Source organism: Danio rerio, chromosome 13, assembly GCF_049306965.1.
Source record: "Danio rerio strain Tuebingen ecotype United States chromosome 13, GRCz12tu, whole genome shotgun sequence".
In the NCBI taxonomy this organism is placed as follows: Eukaryota; Metazoa; Chordata; class Actinopteri; order Cypriniformes; family Danionidae; genus Danio; species Danio rerio.
Window position 1 is genome coordinate 36,385,001 of NC_133188.1, and position 20,000 is coordinate 36,405,000.

The 20,000-nt window shown below is 34.6% G+C and overlaps 1 long non-coding RNA gene across 4 annotated transcripts in view; it reads right to left on the bottom strand.

Annotated features, from left to right (window-relative positions):
* Positions 1 to 20,000, bottom strand: part of LOC103912024 (uncharacterized) — a 59,768-nt gene that overhangs the window by 9,109 nt on the left and 30,659 nt on the right. For 3 of the 4 annotated variants that reach the window (XR_012388816.1, XR_012388814.1, XR_012388815.1), the window contains 6 exons: positions 14,528 to 14,621; positions 11,805 to 11,978; positions 4,833 to 4,890; positions 3,772 to 3,875; positions 911 to 985; positions 749 to 823 (listed from right to left, as the gene is read on the bottom strand). This is a non-coding gene — a long non-coding RNA (uncharacterized lncRNA). Of the gene's footprint in view, positions 1 to 748; positions 824 to 910; positions 986 to 3,771; positions 3,876 to 4,832; positions 4,955 to 11,804; positions 11,979 to 14,527; positions 14,622 to 20,000 lie in introns of all 4 variants that reach the window. The other variant, XR_002459884.3, reaches the window with a different exon arrangement.

Sequence of the window (20,000 nt, forward strand, 5' to 3'; positions counted from 1 at the left end):
AGATCTGACCTTTCCTACTTTTTATGCATGATTCACACATGTTGCTATATCTAATCATAATATCTCGCTTCGCCTTGGAAACAGCATTATGAGGGTGAAATAGATTATGAAAGACGAGCTTTCAAGTACATGTCAGAAACAGTAAGAGTTAGTTTTTACAGAGAGGCTTTTAGACTGCGGGTCAGTTCACTGCAATTTACAATATTATGTACACATGCAGGTGGTGCGGTGGCGCAGTGGTTAGTGCTGTCACTTCACAGCAAGAAGGTAACTGGTTCGAGCCTTGACTGGGTCAGTTGGCATTTCTGTGTAGAGTTTGCATGTTCTCCCCGTGTTCGCGTGGGTTTTCTCCGGGTTCTCGGTTTTCCCCCACAAAAATATGTAGGTAAATTGGGTAAGCTAAATTGTCCATAGTGTATGTGTGTGAATGAGAGTGTGTGGATGTTTCCCACTGATGGGTTGCAGCTGGGAGGGCATCCGCTGCGTAAAACATATGCTAGATAAGTTGACGACTCCAGATTAATAAATGGACTAAGCCGAAAAGAAAATGAATGAGTGAAGTGAATCAGGTTTTAACTAATTTTTTTAAGTTATACAAAGTTTAACTTAATATTTTTAGTCAATCTGATTGATGCAAGATGAGATGACTAGAAAATTTAACTTGATTAAACTAAAAAAAAGACAAATTTAATTCCTTTTAAACAGTCATCTTCACCTCATTAACTCAGATAGTATTGGCTTTAAATACCATGCGGCTGGAAGGGCATCTGCTGCATAAAACATATGCTGGATGAGTTGACGGTTCATTCCACTGTGGCGACCCCTGATTAATAAAGGTAAAAAGCCAAAAAGAAAATGAATGAATGAATGTACGCATGCACAATATCTGAAAAGAAGAATGATCAAGCACCTGTTTTTGAGATGATATCCACTGCAGATCGATACCATCATCAGATCTTCGTTTGTGTGTCGGATGGAGGATTTTCTGATTTTGCACATTTAGATGAAAAAAAGGAAGTTCTGTCAGACAATTTACACCATGAAAACACTTTGTTTTGTTTTGTGTCTTTAGGTTTAATCTTAAAAATTACAGTTTGCTGTCATTTCTTTTGGTGCTTAATTTGAGCCAGATCTTGCCGGATCATGTTCCAGAAAATGTCAGATATTTGTGTTTTGCGTATTTTTTTAATGGATCTGGCTAATCTAATGGATCTTGTGCGAGGTGTATAACTACGAGTTTGTGTGTTCGAGAGAGAGAGAGAGAGAGAGAGAGAGAGAGAGAGAGAGAGAGAGAGAGAGAGAGAGAATGTGAATGAGTGCAAGCGAAGGCTGTGTGCGCGAACACACACATGACGCTAGTCACCATTAGCACAAGCTAAAGCAAAAGTCACGTTTAACTATTGGCATTCAACAATATTTTTAGCCAATCGGCTTTCTTATGTTTACAATCACTCTCATTGGTTGGTGATTGTTTTGCGCGCAGTGAGCAGCAAAAAAAATGATAATGGCATAGTGGCCTAAATAAAATCTGTAATTATTCAAAATACCAAAGAGGAAGTCACACATTTTAATATGATTCAAAGCACAAGTAAATCTGATAATGAGCCTGATTAAAAGAGATCTTGAGAAGATGAAACTGCATGAATGGATCAGGATAGCGGGAGACAGAAGCAAAGCGATCTCAAGTCAGCCAGAAAACAAGACAGAAGATTAGACAGAGCAAGATTCTTTAAGATTAGACAGAGCAAGTCATTTAATTATTTTTATGACTTCACACATAATAGTGACATCAACTGAATAGTGATTGTTCATACAATTTGTTTTTGTAGCTACATGTTTTTTAATAATTTTAGTTTGTGTAATACATGCTTCAATATTTATTTAAATTACGTCTAATTTATTTGTAAAATGTAAGTTTTCAGTGTTTTGAGGGATATTTAGTGTATTCTGACCTACAGTGACTAATTATTCTGACCTATGTCTAATTTGACTTTACTTTTAGTCTAAAAAAATCACCTCTTTTAGGAGAAAACTTGTCTTGAGAACATTTCTGATGTGTATCGGTGCTCTCGATCTGCCGGTTTCAGACTGACAAATGGTTAACTTCTCACAGACTGATTGGCACGACCATGCATTCAGAATAGTATAAACCATATAGGGATGGTCAAAATGTATATTTATATTATATATTTTTAAAATATTAAAAGCAGAGCAAAGAAAGCTATTTCTCACTATTAAAGTGCTGACCCCCCTCCCCCCATACATTGTGTTTTGACATCATTTGGGAGGATCAAGTGTTAATTAGGGGGTCAATCCCCCTCAAACCCCCTGTAATTTGTACACTGCACCAGGCGTACAGGTTTCTCTGTGCTGAAAAAGAACCTGTACATTTCTCACAACTGTCAATTTATGCTCTCCTAATTTTTCTGTCTCAAAAATGCTATGAACATGTTTTTTGCTGGACATTAAGAGACATATATTCAGAATTGCAAAGAAAAACATCAGAATTATGAGGAAAATATTTCAAAACTGGCTCATGCAGTGGTGCAGTAGGTAGTGCTGTCGCCTCACAGCAAGAAGATCGCTGGTTCGAGTCTCAGCTGGGTCAGTTGGCATTTCTGTGCGTAATGTTCACCTTGCATACCCGTGGGTTTCCTCCAGGTGCTCCGGTTTCCGCCACAGTCCAAAAACATGTGGTACAGGTAAATTGGGTAGGCTAAATTGTCCGTAGTGAATAGGTGTGTGTGGATGTTTCCCAGAGATGGGTTTTGGCTAGAAGGGCATCCACTGCGTCAAAACGTGCTGGATAAGTTGGCGGTTCACTACGCTGTGGCAACCCCAGATTAATAAAGGGACTAAGCCAAAAAGAAAATGAATGAATAAATATTTCAAAACTGGGAGATATAATACCACAGTTCTGACTTTTCCCACTTGCAATTTTTATGTTTCAAATGACTGTATATCTGATTCTCAAGGGGGTACAACAATTATTTTGTACAATTGAGACTTGGAACTTGTAAATGCCTTTTAAAAATTTGCAGTTCTGAGGGATAAATGTCTGAATTACAAGTTCATATCGCACTATTCTGACTTTGTTTGTCTTTATTACACTGTTTAAAAACTGAATTGTGAGAAAAATACAGATCAATTTATAATTTCCTATATTGTTCATTATTTATTTGCAGAAACAATCTTCCATACAGTTTTGCAGAAAGAAAGTCTGGATTTACTGACGTTTTGGAAAATAACTCAACTGATCTTAGAAACTTTGCAGAAGTTTTACAATCATACACTGAAAAAGATTTTATGAAAAAACCAAATCAACAAATATTTCAGTTGCTTTAACTTATTTAAACAAATTAATCATGTTTCAACTATTTTATGTAAATTATACAAAGTTTAAATCGATGATGTAAGTTAAAATGACTAAAAAAGTTAATTTGATTCAACTACAAACATTAAGTCAGCAACAAATCTAATTCCTTTTTAAACAGTAATAAGGCCAGTTTACATCTCCACCTCATTAACTAACTAATAGTACTGGCTTTAAATACTTTTAATGTGACCATGTGTTATATACTACAGTTCTCTTACAGAAATCTATAGACACTTTTGTAATAATTTATGCTGCGGTGGTGTGAGGTGAAATGGAGAGAGAGGGTTTCTTTTTCATTTCCAGGGATATTAAAGGATGAGGTGAACTTTACCCAAGACTCAGTGTTGTATGCGGATCTATTTCAGTATTCTCAATATAAAACTCTAAATACTTACAGCACCAGAACTGGTCAGAGTTTTCCTGTGGAAACGAGATCTTCAAAAGCATCTCGACTGGAAGCTAAAGGCTTACTTCTGCTTCACTGGGGCTTCAAAGAAAACTATAAAATATGAGAAGAAGAGGGAGAGTTAAGATCACGAAGGAAATTATCAGCAGGGCAAGACATTTGTATCCATGCTGATTACCAAGATTGTGTAATCACTGTAATGATGAATTAATAATGCTCCATATGGCATCTCTCACAAATCCTCAGGCGAATCCCTCTGCCACAGTTACTCTTGCACACTTACAAAAATAAATATATAAATAAGTCTTCTGTTATCAATCCAGTTAACTAAAATTAAAAACTAAAATGCAAAAAAATAATTAAATCTTGCTTGAAATAAAATATCTGATAACTGTTATAAAATATTTAATAAAACACTTCTTGAATAAAAACAAAAGAAAACTTTTCTGATTATTTGTAAGGAAATATTTCTAGGTTGCTAATATTTAAAAACTAAACTAAAGTTTATTTAATTGTTTGGAGAAAGGGATAATAACAACAGTAATAAATAATTTAAGTAATAAAATAAAGGATCATGAAAATTGTATAAGAATGATTGAAATAATTTAATGAATAAATGAACAGTTTAGAGTAAAAGATAACAATAAATAATTGAGATATTTAGGAAATAAGTGAAGTTTATTCATAAACTAATTTTGAGAGGATCACACATGATTGTGATTGACCGCAGCTGATCCTGCATTACGTCACCTTAGAATTATAAGGTTCTGTGTGACATTTTTGTCAAAATTGAGTTATTGACATATTCTTATCAAATGACATCTCATTTACATTATGGGATTTTTTTATAAGTTGTTTACATTTTAAGATTTGACACATACTGTTTGCTATGGAATGCAAAAACCTTGAAGCTCAATATCTCAAAATCATTCAGAACGCAGAGAGAACCTTATAATTCAAGGTGACGATTAGCTAACACATGATTTACAATGATTTACAGATTTTTTTCAGATGAATCCTAACAAACTATAAATAAGCACAGTTTCTTACCTTAGTAATCTACATCTTGAAGAATCCTCGTTTCCACCCATACTCCTCCTCCCTTTTCCTATATAGGGCGGCACGACAGCTCAGTGGTTAGCCTCACAGCAATAATGGCACTGGTTCAAGTCCTTATAGGTCAAACAAAGTTTCAGTGCGGAGTTTACATGTTCTGCCCGTGCTTGTGTGGGTTTTCCCCGGGTTCCCTGGTTTCGTCCCATAGTTCAAAGACATGCGACATAAGTGAATTGACTAAACCAAATTGGCACTATTGATGAGCTCTTAGTCAGGCTCCTACCATGCCTTACAGTCAGCAGTTATCTCTCCATAGCAATCCCTATAATCTGTCACAGGCTCGAACTAAACCAGGAGAGTTCTCGAAACCTACCTAAGCTTAAACTCCCCTCTCACCCTTCAAACGGGAGGGAGCCCGGGGCTTGAAAATCTTCTGAGCTCAGGGCTCTCTCCCAGGACAGCATGCCAGACATGATTTATTATCAGTCATCAGCCAAGTGTGTTGAAATAATAAAAAATTTGACTAGAACAACCTTCAAATAAATAAGCAGTCCAATTATTAGAAAATCACATTAAATTAACCCTATAACCCTCTAAATTAAACTCTACCGCATGGTGTTGCCTTATGGCAACATGAAACTTATGTTGATTTCCCTGCCACTATTTATTTAAATAGAGAAGATTGTAGTGTAGTGATGTGCTTCGGTTAAGTCACATGACATGCTTTGTTTTTCTGTAGCGTGATTTCTGACAGACTGGCGTTTATTGTGAGTATTTGCTGAATGCAAATGTAAACATTAATAAAAACAAAGGATCAACTCATGTCAGATCCACGAAATAATCTGAAACATCACCTCCAGTAAGTTATGATGACATATTCACAACTCAAAAAAAATTTTCAAATTAGTTTTGTGTAAATTGATCAAATGTATGTAATGCCAAATTGCAACACTGTCCAATAGTGGAACGTGTAATAGTGCAATGGGTTAGCTAGCTACAGTAGCAAAGTCAGCTGTGAACTTTTCATGTTGTAACAATAACATCCTGAAAGCTTGTAATATAATGTTGATTAGTCATGTGTTAATGGCATTCGCATTATGGATAAAATTTTAATGGCAATGCTACTTTTAAATATGAATACAGGGAACAGTGTATTAGCGAGCACCACCATGTTCTATGGTAAGTGAAAGAAGAGAAGGACAGAACTGGTTCTTCCTGCAGATGAAAGTGAGGATGAGATGGGTTTTAGTGATCTTGAGAATGATGCAGATGGGACATTTGATAAGAGCAGTGATGAAGATAGTTCAAGTAAGTTAGCTCTGAGGCAGATAAACAGGCGTAGTAAAGTATATAGTATAATATATAAATACTGTTAGCTGGTAGCTACATTATTCCGATGCATCTGGATATACTAGACTAGTTATTTATTTGTTTTAATATTTACTGGAGAAAATATTTATACTTACTGTATGTGGTATACATGATAATACAATATTATATGTAGGTTTTCAATAATATTCAGAAAAAAAAGAATAGAATGAATGAAAGCCGTTGGAATATCTGTTATTGGAAAGTATTTATAAGGTGTTATTTATAAGTTCTGTGTTAAAGCTTATACTGCTACACCAATTAAATCATTTCAAACAACAAAACTATTAATTATAAGGAAAATTCTAAATTTGAAATTTCTAAGTTAGATCCACTGTTGGACGTTGTTGCCATATGGCAACATTTAAAAAAAATATCTTTAAAAAAATTGTTTTTACGGCACTTCAAGTTAAGCCATTTTAAGAAAAGAATCATCATCATCATCATAATGCAGGCAGTAGAGGGTTAATTGAATAATAAAAAGAAGATTCAAATAGATTAGTTAGTAAATCAGTAAATACACTTAACAATTTCCAATAGAATCTACAGTAACTTACTGGCAGCAGTTCGCCAGTAACTTAGGACACACTTTATTTTGATGGTCCATTTGTTGAATTTAAGTTGTATTGCATCTACATGCCAACTAATTCTCATAAGATTATAAGTACACTGTTAGGCTGGGGTTAGGGTTAGTGTAAGTTGACATGTACTTGCAAAGTTTTTTATAGTCAGTTAAATGTTTTTAAAGGAGCAGTATCAACAGATACAGGTATTAAGCAGACAGTCCACTAATACTCAAATGGACCATCAAAATAAAGCGTTACTGTAACTTACTGTAAATCAACTACAGCAAACATACTGTATTTACAGTACATTTACAGCACCATTAATTTTGTTGTTTATGCATTTACAGTATTTTACATCTTCACTGTAAAATATACAGTAATTTTCACAATGCAATTTCAGAATACAGTAACATACTGCATAACTGTCCGACAGTAAAATATAATTCATATCACAGATAAATACTGCGTAATTTACAAAAATCCTTAACAGTGTATATAATGAGTTTAACATTTATGTACATACATAAAAAACTATAAACACATTCCAAATGCTTTTTTACACCCATTAATACTGTACATTTTTTCCTTAAATTATTTAGAAGTTTTAATATTAGGATGTGTTTCTCTATAACTATATTTCACAAAACATTATTTCAAAAAGCAAAGAAAGAAAAAAGGTAAATTACAGAAATGTGTTATCAGTGTTCGATTGAACTCTTATCTCCACCCTGCAAAGACATTGCATTTTCAACCTCCAGCAGTAATGAGCCCAGAAAGGACATAAAATATGCTGCAGTGTGAACAGTACATACTCACAGCATGATGGGTTTACAAGTCAATTACTGCCTCAACACAAAACAAGCATCTGAGATAAAATGATCAAGCGCAACACTCAGAGAACGTCTGTCCTGTGGCTGAGAAAAGCTCAGAGACAACATTAAAAAAACATCATCATCACCATCATCTTTATTACACGGGTGGACAATTCAAGCAGACCACCACTGCCGCAAGAACTTGTTTATTTAAATGATTCACCAGGACTACTTCTCATTTTATCTATAGATGGCCTGCATGGGAGAGCTATAATGATGTTCCGCAATAAATTTGAAAGAGATTATGCTGTTTTTTATTTTCAGTTCACAAATGCACACACGCACTGCATTGCGGCAGGTCTTGCTATGTTAGAGCTGTTACACTGCAGGAATTTGCATCTTACACATTCAAATGAACACACACACATACACACGTGGACACAGCTTTAAAAACACACACACACACACATTTGCACATCACCAGTGTGTTTGTGTGCTGCATTAATAAACAGTAAACCTGTAGTTCATGTTTGTCATAAAAACGGTCTGAGCATCTTTCTCTCTTTCTGTCCATACAGCTGTACATTTTCATATCATTTTCTTTTCAACTCAGTCCGTTTAATAATCTGGGGTCGCCACAGCGGAATGAACCACCAACTTATCCAGCATATGTTTTACGCAGCGGATGCACTTCCAGCTGCAACCCATCACTGGGAAACATCCATACACACTCATTCACACACATGCACGAACAATTTAGCCTACCCAATTCACCTATTGCACATGTCTTTAGACTTATGGGGGAGACTAGAACCAGCAATCTTAATGCTGTGATGCAAACGTACTACCCACTGTGCCACTATGCAGCCTTTTTCATAGATTTTTCATATATGTATTTTTTAAGCAACAGAGCATCGTTTAATCTTTTTAAAAGCTTTAAAAGGGAAGTTCAAAGATTTTGAATTGAATGCAACACAAGATATTCTGAAAATAAGAGATATTCTGTTGGAAAAAATCAGCCATTGACTTTTTTCGTATTTTCTGTTCATGCTACTGATGTCAGTGGCTGCTTTTTTTTTTTGTGTTGCGTTCAATGGCTGCAGCTTTACAGCATTCTCCAGATATCGCCTTTTGTGTTCAGCAGAAGAGAGAAAATCAAACCGGTTTGGACACAAGTGGAGGATCAGTAAATGATGACAGAATTTTCATTTTTCTGTGAAGTGTCTCTTTATGGAAAAATGTTCAGCGAAGTTGAATTTATTAGTACACTGGAATAATTGGCATATTTGTGGTACTTCCAGTTTATATGAAATATTACCTCAAACTGGCAGGCACAAGATCATCACACCTTTTACCACATTAAATCTAATTACTGATTACTGAAAAACCTTGGAAAAACTTAATAATAATAATAATATTCATTCATTTATTTTATATTCAGCTCAGTCCCTTTATTAATCTGGGGTCGCCACAGCAGAATGAACTGTCAACTTGTCCAGCATATGTTTAGGGGGCGCCCTTCCAGCTGCAACCTAGCAAATGGGAAACTTACACACACACACACTCATTTACACACATGGACTATGGACAATTCTATCTTATACAATTCACTATTGTGGGGGAAACCGGAGCACCTGGAGAAAACCCATGCGAACATGGGGAGAACATGCAAACTCCACACAGATTTTTTTTTTCTTTTTTGAAAATACAGCTGTTAGCTTATATTAACTTATGTGTAAAAAACAGATCAAACAGACTCGACAAAAAGAAAAGAAACATTAAACAAAACAACTCAATAATGTTGATTCAGTTCTAGTGTATTGGTTTTTGTCAGACATATTTGGTAAAAAAAAATTATAATTAATATTATTTAGTTAAGTTTACTCAATTTTAGGGAATAATTTTGTTCCTAAAATAAAATGAATTAAAATAACTCACAAAAATAATTAAAATTAAAGTATAGAACAGATATGAATTTTACAAGTTAAATGAATAGAAAAAAGATGCCAGTATAGAATAACAAACACAGTAAAGTATTTCTTATAACACTTAATATTCAAATATAACAAGAAAATAAACAATGAACAGCAACAACAAAACACAATCCAAGATATATCCTTTTTTTTGATAACACTTTGACTTTACTGTAGGCCTTTTTAAATCTTTGTGAACACTGGATAATTAAAACACAAGTTTGCATTCCTGTTAGCTGAAGTCTATTTATTGTTTAAGAAAAATCTTTTTAAATTCTTGCATGTATTAAATAAACTAAAATTAATAAATAAATTCGTAACTAATAAAGTTAACCACAGTAAACTGAACTTTATGTTAGTTACATGCAAGACTTTCTAATACTAAGACATTAAATAAAGCTTCTGTTCTTAAAATGAATCTTCCTATGACCAGCTTTAGAAAAAAAAAAAAAAAAAGGTTTTTAATATCACATTTATCAGACAGTGGGATAAAAATAGCAAAGTGATTTTTCTGAACTGGTCTTCTTGGAGACATTAAAAGCTAGTTTTAAGTTTGGGATCTTTTGTTACACTGCTGAATCAAACAGTGTAAACATGTGAACAGAATGACTGCTACTCAGCCAATTAATATGTCAAGGAGAAAAAAGTTTATGACATTAGCATAAACAGATCATGATCCAGAACTGTGCTTAAAAGAAATGTTTAAATATTTTTTTTCGCCCAACACTGAACATTTACTCACCATCTAATCATCCTCACGTTGTTGAACACAACAAAATCCTGTTAAACACAACAGAAAACATTTTGAAGGATGTTGGTGACCAAACAGTCATGGAGGTCAATGAGAACCATCAACTCTCTGCTTCTTCAAAATATCTTTTGTGTTTAACAGAAGAAAAATAATCATGCAGGTTTAAAACCATTCTAGGTTTGAGTACATTTTTAAAAATGAAAATGTTACTCAAGTGGTTCCAATTATTTATGAATTTTACTCACCCAAAAATTAAAATTCTGTCATCATTTACTCGTCTCAAACTCATTCAAGTTTTGTCTTCTTCTGTTGAACACAAAAGTTATTTGGAAATCTGTAAGTAAAGGGTTACAGGGTTCGAACATTTTTTTCAAAATAACTTATTTTGTGTTTAACAGAAGAATAAAAAAACTTAATAAAATAAAACTTAATTAAATAATGACAGAATTTTCATTTTTGAGTGAACTACCCCTTTAAAAGTGAATGCATCCCAGAAGAGCTTATTGTGGACATGCACATTTGACTGAAATCTATTAATACAGGGCTTTAAAGGGCAGATCTTAATTATGAATGTAAGGAGAGGCTGAAAGAGTCTGCCTGAGACAGAATAGAGAGATAAATATGATCAGAAAAAAGTATTAAATTTCAACTGTTTAAACTAGATATATATTTCATATATTTCACAGACGTTTCGGCACAATGCCTACACACTGAGGAAGGCATTGTGTCAAAACGCCTGTGTCTTTTAATCACCCGTAGAATGTAAGAGAAAAAAAATAATAATAACAGTATGAAGCAATTACTTGAGTGCAAATCATTACCTTTTTTTAAATGATAAATGAGTTCATCTGACACAAACCTATTGCTATGCATTACGGTTTGAGGTGCCCTGAATTTTGTAAAGAGCATCCTGACTGTAGTTTAACTCATTTAAATCATAATAATCTTGTTGCTTAAAATTCAATCTTTACCAAAAATGGACTAAAGAGCAGATTTCCGACAGTTTCTCTCTGCTTTTTGTGTGTGTTTTCCCCTCTTCTCATCAGTGATGTACGAGAGCAGCTCTCTTTGGCCCCTCTGGCTGTTGGCACTGTGAAGAAGCTCATTTATTTTCCCTTAATTTTGTGTGCATCCTTTTTAGTTTCTTCCAGAGAGGGAGAAAGCGAAAGTCTCGGTTAGCTTCTGGCTGACTGCTGCGGCTGTTTAATGTTGACTTTATACAGTGACATTAAAGCAGAAGAGGGAGTGAGGGGTAAAAGAGAGGAAAAAGTAGAACATGGATTTGAGAAAGGAGGATAAAAAAAGATTACAGCCTTCTCCCGCTATCATTTTAACAGCCTTTTGGCATTTAAGTCTGATACATGTTCATGAAGAGCAAACTTCTACTTTTAGATAGGCTGATCTTTAAGTATGGCCAAAAAAAAAGAGCTTTTCATTTATGGTTCAGTGATTTCTTCTATTTTCCTCAAAGTTTGGAGCTGAAAGGGAGCACTTACCGCTCTTTTTAGGGGTCACTGTTGGGTCGGCCACTCTGTGATATGTGATTAAAATGCACAGCTGCTTAGTGGCCTTGTGATACAGAAATCAGCGGACGACTAATTGGAATTGATCTGATCTGCGTGAGCCTCATCGATCTGCATTTCCCTCACAAACGTGCATCAGACATGGACCTGATCAAAAAAGAAAACAAAGTTAACATCTTAAGTTACTAATGTCTCTATTTTCATGTTTGCTGTCATGAATGTTAGTTGACTTCTTAGGAGACAGAATACAGCACTATTTATGATTCGCTGATGTTGATTTTTGACTAAAGATTATTATGTCACACACCCATTAACAAATTAACAAAATTAACAAAGAGTTTGTAACAGGGTAGGTGGATTTTACAGAGGCCGAGAGAGCTAAACAAGCTGCAATTTATGAAAACACGTGCATTTACAAAAAACGCCAGCAAACTGAGAATAGATCTTCATCCATTCACATGTTGAAAATCCTCTCAACGCAAACACATTTTTAAAAAACAAGCTGCATTTTCCCACAACGCAATGAAAATATTTCAAGGAGACTCTAAAATATGACGGACCTGGCTATTTAGGTTAGGGTTATTTAAGCTAATAAATACTAAAGACACAGGAATCGGGATACTAAAATAAACAAACAAAAAAACTCACCTTTCAAGGATCAACTACAGTTGCACCAAGCAATAGTCGCAGCATACCGTCATGTTTTTGGGTCCCCTTGAAACATTTCTGTTGTGTTCCATTGTTTATATTTTGTGAGAAAATACAGTACGTTTTCGTAAATTGTTTGTATTGTGGGAAAATGTGGTGCATTTTTTTTTTGCATGTGTTTGCTGTTGTGTTGCATGTGTGCTGTCAAACAGATGAAGATCTTAATTTATTTGTGTTCTTTGTAATTGCATGTGTTTTTTTTTAAATTGCAGCACATTTAAATTGCACATTAAGCTCTCCTGGACACAGCAGGATTTACTTTAAATAAAACTTCAAGAAAAAATGCTGTTTAAAAAAACATTGTATACAGAGGTCAACATTTGAAGTGGTTCTAAACCTTTTATCAAAGTTGTCCTAAAACCAACACCCATTCATGCCTTAGGACAATTTTGAAAAACATTTTTCATCCAATTCAAATGTTGATTACTGTATGTAAAAAGTGCATAAAAATAACTTGATTAATCTTAAAATAGTGTGATTATTATGATAGCAGATATAAACTAAATTTGTTAATTTAAAAAATAATAAAAATGATAAAAACTCTAATGTTTATTTCGTTCTAGTGAATCCGTTTCCCTGAACACAATTAAATTCTTTTGAATCAAATTATTCAAATACATTTTGCAAAAACAAAGAAAAACAAGTCAAAACTGACTGATGTTCATTTAGTAATAGCAAAAATGTTTGTTTAGAAATTTTCACACACTCACACACGCACACACGCACACACACACGCACACATACAAACCTGATGTTTCTTCGGTTATATTGAACTAGTTTGTTTGGACATATTTCACAAATAAACAAAAAAAAACTAATCACATAATGTTGATTCAGTTCTAATGAATCGATTTGATTCTGATACAGAATCACAAAATACAAAACTAAACTCGATGTTGATTCAGTTCTACTGTATTAATTTGCACAAACTCATTAGATAAATATTTAAATTAAAGACTAAACTTAAAAAAATATGCAATTCAAGTTGAATCAAATTCATTTCAAATTTACTGAATAAACTTTAAATAGTTATAAACATCACAAATTCATATTAACTGTAAAGCATTCTCTATAAAATATTCATTCGTTCAATAATATTCCTTCGGCTTAGTCTCTATTTCACAGCGGAATGAACCGCCAACTATTCCAACATATGTTTTACACAGTGGAAGCCCTCAAAGCCAGAACCCAATATCGGCAAACATCCACACACACTCATTCACACACACTACGGACAATTTAGCTTACCCAATTTACCTACAGCGCATGTCTTTGGACTGTGGGGAAAACCGGAGCACCTGGAGGAAACTTACGCAAACATGGGGAGAACATGCAAACTCCACACAGAAATTAAACCAGTGTCCTTCTTGCTTTGAGGTGACAGTGCTAACCACTGAGCCACTGTGCCTCTATAAAACAACAAACTTTCCATTTTATGAATATTTTTCATGTTTGAAACAAAACAAAATATGTAACATTATTTTCAACTATATTTCATACAATTGTAAGCATATTAAATTATAAAAAAATCAACAACTTGTCCCACTACTATTTATTTAATTTGTTTTAGATTTCTATGATGAGCCATAAAAAGAAGAGACGTTCCTAGAATAACTGCACAATGCACAATCAATAGGATAAAACCTCTCAACAAAAATCCTACGTTCACAATGTTTTTCAGCTGCCGATTTACATAACAGCAAATAATTTAGCAATTAGTAGTGAAGGTCACATCTAAATGAACCATGGCATCAAAAGCAGCCTAGAGGTGTTCAGGAGAGCAGCCTCTCTCAGGTATAAATCCCATCACCACAGTTGTGTTCATTAACTCTATTCCTGAGGTCAGACAGAAAGGTGAACCTGCTAACCGCTCTATACCTGAAGCGGGTAATGACTCTATCCATGTTTATGAACATCAGATTGTACAGACTCCTGTTATTCCAACAAAAAACCCACTGTATGTTCTTCAAAGAGCGCTGGAGACTTACTGTCGGGAGGACGGCTTTATGGATCCACTCGGCTTGTTCTCCACACACAGAGCCTTTCATTTGTTTGTTGTGCAGAATGAGGTTGTTTTTCAGCCTGCAGGATGTTCAGAGACAGAGAGAAAACAACACGAGCTCTCATTCATAAACCCTTATTATAACACAGCTTCTCTCAAATGTCTGGCGAGATCAAACGCAGCGCACTGCTTTCTGCTGAAGCAGGGAGATTTCATTTTGACGTGTGTAACCCTGTGTGCTTTTGTAATATGGGACATAAAAAAGCCTGCTGATTCAGATGCTACAAGTTTGACAACATTGTTTTTTGTTGATATTGTTGATTTTTTTTCCCCAAAATTTGTTTTTCTGAAAAGGGCTCAGGATAAAACAAACAAACAAAATCTTTCTAGCCGAATTGACATTTTCATTCAGTGTTTTTGACCAGAGTTTTCTTGGATTATAATCAACAAGCTTATTTTGACACCAAAATTTTAGATGCCAAGTGAAATTGCGAATAAGGGCTCCACTATTTTAAATAGAGGAGCTCTGCAATTAACAACACAATAACCTTCATTTACCTTTAAAAAACACATAAAAAAATAATGTAGGATAATGTTATCTTCTGAGAGCTGGATATGCCGTAAATGCAGATTAGTGAAAGTTTAAAGCAATGTGTTTGCCTTTTTTACTTTTTGTCCTATTAAATAGTAAATTCAGTGAACATTCAGATAATCCTCTTTTCCTTTTCTTGTGTGTTCAAAATAATGAGAATTTTCTATTGCAGAAATGTAAGGCTCTGCCATCTTACTTTCTGTCTGTTCTGCACATTGTGTGTGGGACTCGACATGACTATAATCATTTTAAGTCAGCATTTTTTTAAAGCAAATTAACTAAGCTAAAAAGTAACTCACGTTTTTTAAAAACTGAAATATTATTACATAATTTTGAAAAGCAATGCGTTGCTTTACTTACATAGAAAAATAATATTATTACGCAAGTCAAGTTACTTGTTATGCGTTACCCCCAACTCTGGTGGTCATATACACTAATAGGGTCAGTAACACTTCCACTTTCTCACAAAGGGTTAATTTACTTGATCAAAAATACAAAAAATGAAAATAAATAAAAAAATTCTAAAAATCTGAAATATTATTCATTTTGATACCTTACTTGTACGCTGTAAAATATGCTTCTTTACAATTCCTTTATGTTGTCCCAACAGAAATCGATTAAGTTAACTTAATTTTTTTTTACAAATTTAAGTGGATTGAACATAAAACAATTAAGTTGTTCCACAAAAACTCAATAATTGTATTGATTCAGCTCATTTTAAACTAGTAGTCTGAACAAGCAACAAAAAAAAATAGAGATTATTTAATTACCTTCATGAAAATACTAAATATATTTACTTTAATCTACAGTATCACATGATCTTTCAGAAATCAGGACTCTAAATATTAAGATATTTGATAAACATTATGTATGGTGTTACTATGTTATGATCAATTTAACACATCCTTATAACACTGTACAAAATGCTGGGTTCCTCACAATTCCTTCATGTTGTCCCAACACAAATTGATTAAGTTGCATTATTCATTCATTCATTCATTCATTCATTTATTCATTTTTTCGGCTTAGTCCCTTTAATTATCTGGGGTCACCACAGCGGAATGAACCACCAACTTATCCAGCATATGTTTGAAACAGCAAATGCCCTTCCATCTGCAACCCAGTACTGGGAAATGTCCATTCATACTGATTCCCACACATACACTAAAGCCAATTTAGATTATTCAATTAACCTATAGTGCATGTCTTTGGACTGTGGGGGAAACAGGAGCACCTAAAGGAAACCCACACAAACACTGGGAGAACATGCAAACTCCAGACAAAAATGCCAACTGGCCCAGCCGAGACTCGAACTAGCGACTTTTTTGTTGTGGGACAACAGTGCTAACCACTGAGCCATCGTGTCGCCCTGTATTGTTACAGCTCATTTTAAATAAGTAGTTTGAACAAGCAGCAAAAGTCCTCTTTTTTTAGTGGAGTTTTAATGTCTTTAAACAATATGTTGTGTAGGGTCCAGCCAGTTGGTCCAATGACGGTGTCCAATGGTGGATGAAGGTTCACTGCATGTTCGGTCTTTCCAGTGCACATTGTTGATTTATATTAAACTTAACTCATATCTGACTCCAATTTTAGTATGAGATGGTTTATAATATTAATATGTTTATCCTCGTTTTATCTGACTCCAATTATAAAACATTGAGAAGGTTATTTTGTTTCCGTTCACATTAATTTAGATTATGATTGAATATTCTCTTCGGTTCATCATTTTATGTTATTCTCGTTCATTGGGATTCCTATAACATCCTGAATCTTGTACCGTCCGAGTATACAATTTCTTAAGCACAAGCATGTCAGTCTTGGTCACTAAACAGTGGCGAATGACCGCTATCATAAAAAGGCAGAACCCTACTTACTCAGATTAGGATATTTTTATGCGGTCCCCATAGGTCTGCTACCTCCTAAATCAGACAGAGCTATTTAGTCATATAATGATCATTACTATAGAATTAAGCAGACCAGTCGTACTTAAACTATTAGTAACTTTGAATAATCACTATACTATCTAAATAGTATTATAAGTTTATCGGGTGAAGGACTATCCCCTTAGATATCCTTTTACAGCCTAAGTATTCATGAATAAATGCCAATTTGTTAGTCGGAGCTCTAGAGACATCGTATAGCGTGCCGCAATGCTCCGTCTACCGTGTTCTAGTCCGCTACTAACCTGAACAGGGGCTTGTGGTGCTATGAAATTACCACAATCTACTAAAGATAATAACACGAACTCTGTTTGAATAATTCAAAACATAACAATTTATTAGTCAGGTAAATGTATTATGCCAAATTCAATCAGTTAATTCATAAATGATCAATACAAAACATCAAATTATCAAAGATAAATCCAAGATGAAAAAGATGCATTCCTGACTTTGAAATATACATAACATGGAGCAAGCCATGTTATGGGCTGATCTGGTTAGGCAGAATCGCCCTGAGCCTTTCTCAAACCTTACCTTAAATAATCCAAGAATTCCCTCAAGGAAGGGGGTGTGTATAACAAAAGGCATTCACACTTAGTGGAAAAGTCACACCCTTCACAGTGGTTCAAAAGATGCCTGAAGTTATATATTTATTGTTTTGATTATGTCTATTTCTGAGAGAATGAGACCATTGTACCAATCGCACTGAGACATTTCAAATGATATTAAACATGATAGTTAAAGTCAGTTTGGTTAATCTAGAACATTCAAACATTGAAATGACCATATGCGTGAGATGGGGGGGGGGATGAAGCTGAGTTTCAGCATACTCAGATGCAAATGCAGCAGGAACTGGTTTTTCCCGCATTCCCCCCTGCTGGGTTGTGGAGTCAATTGGCCCTGTTTTCAGCTCATGTTTTGAATTGTCAAAGACATCAAAAATATTTGTAATATTTCAATTCTTACAGTTGTGAATGGAAGTGTACAAAATCTTCACAAACGCTGGCATATGGAAGGAAAAAACATTGTCTTTTTGACTATTTTTCAGTTTGAACAATATAAAAACTTCAATAAAAAGTGAAAAAAAAATTGTTTTATTAAAGCAAAAACTCCAAAAAGGTCTAAAGGATCACAGAACAGTCAGGGTTTATCCCGCCGCTCAGTCAGTGACCCTGTAGACCTCATACAAAAGTCTCATATCTATAGTCATACTTTCTCTTCTCCGGAAAAAAGCGCTTTGAAGAAGTGACTGAGTCAGGAAAAAAAAGTCTTTCAAGGGTAGCTGAGAATCTCAAGCAGCATTATTGAGGGTTTAGAGGAAAGAAGTGCAGCGCTGGAAAGTTGCGGCGTCAATATTTCAGCAGCGAGTTTTATTTAGGAGGTACAGAGAGAAGGACCATGAAAGATTCACTCGGGGGACGGTGTTTCTCTCCTCTCATGTGTGTGTGCGTGAGTGTGCATTTAAATGGCCACTAGATCCCTAGCTCCGCCGGTGGCCACTGACAAACAACCCGTTGTGCCTGAATGTCTGTTCATTTAAGACAAAACGCGGACTGCCTCTGCGCTTCATTTCAGGTGTGTTTGTTGATGAAAGCGTTTGTTCTGATGTTAGATCAGTGTGTGAGCTGTTTGAATAGATGTTGACGACTGGCCTGAATATAAATGAGAGATGAGTTTAAAACCAAAGCGAGAAGACAAGAGAAGGCGATTCCTTTTGTCTCTCATTACTATTTTTAATTTAGTCTATTGTTGTCTGCATGCTTCACCAGGTGAGCTACTGAGCCAATGTACTATTCAATATATGAAGCTGGTAATAGGTGTGGAATTAGGCATGGAACAATGTTCAATTTCAAGGTTTACCACGGTTTGGAAAAGTCAAGGTTTTAGAACTGCTAAAATTTCCTGTTATACCGTTCCCACGGTATTTGTCTTTTTTTTCTTTTTTTTTTTTTACCACAATTTTATTTAGTTTATTTATTTATTTAAAAAAGCAGCATCCACATCAAAACCTACTGGTCAGCCCACAATGAAAAACAAAATCGCTTAAACATCAACATCCAAGCATGCTATAGACCTGAACAGGGCAGTGGCTTACTTTATATCAAAAGATAACAAAGTTATCCAAAGATGCCTTATCAAGTTATAAAAATCTGTGTTATTGAAACTAATGAATACAGCAGAAGTCAATGAAGTCAAAAGTTTCCTAAAATAAAATATATTGTGTTCAATGGGGGGGAGTGTTGTTTTTAACCCAGACATTTGTGAAGAACTTATTTTAGAGCTGTAATCACAATACCATGAAACCAAGTTATTTTTATCCACGGTTATCATATCATCAGAATCGTATACTGGCTCATGCCTATATGTATATATGCAGTATTTGTTCTGAGGATATATTAGGTTTGCTATGCATGTGTGCTGAACAAAAACAGTGCTTTTTTAAACTGGGACTGGGTGATGATAACAATAACTATAGCAAAATAATTTCCCCTCAAAAACCATAATGTAATATTTATGCATCAAAGCAAATTAAAGGTTGTTCATGTTTTGACAATAAAAGAGCAGTTTATATAATTATCTGTCTGTGAACTCTCATTCAGGAGCAATAAACTCAGAAATGGAGGTTGGACGAATTTATTACAAAACTATTTTTAAAGTAAATCATTGCTTCTTATAAAGAAAATTTAAAAACTATTTTTTCTCCCTGCCCTGGTCAAGACAACCTGCTGCAGTTCAAACCGAGCATCAGAATGGGGAAGAAACGTGATTTAAGTGATCTTGAATGTGACAAGATTGTTGATGCCAGACGGGCTGGTCTGAGTATTTTAGAAACTGCTGATCTACTGGGATTTCCATGCACAACCATCTTTAGGATTACAGGGAATGGTCGGATAAAGAGAAATAATCCAGTGAGCGGCAATTCTGTG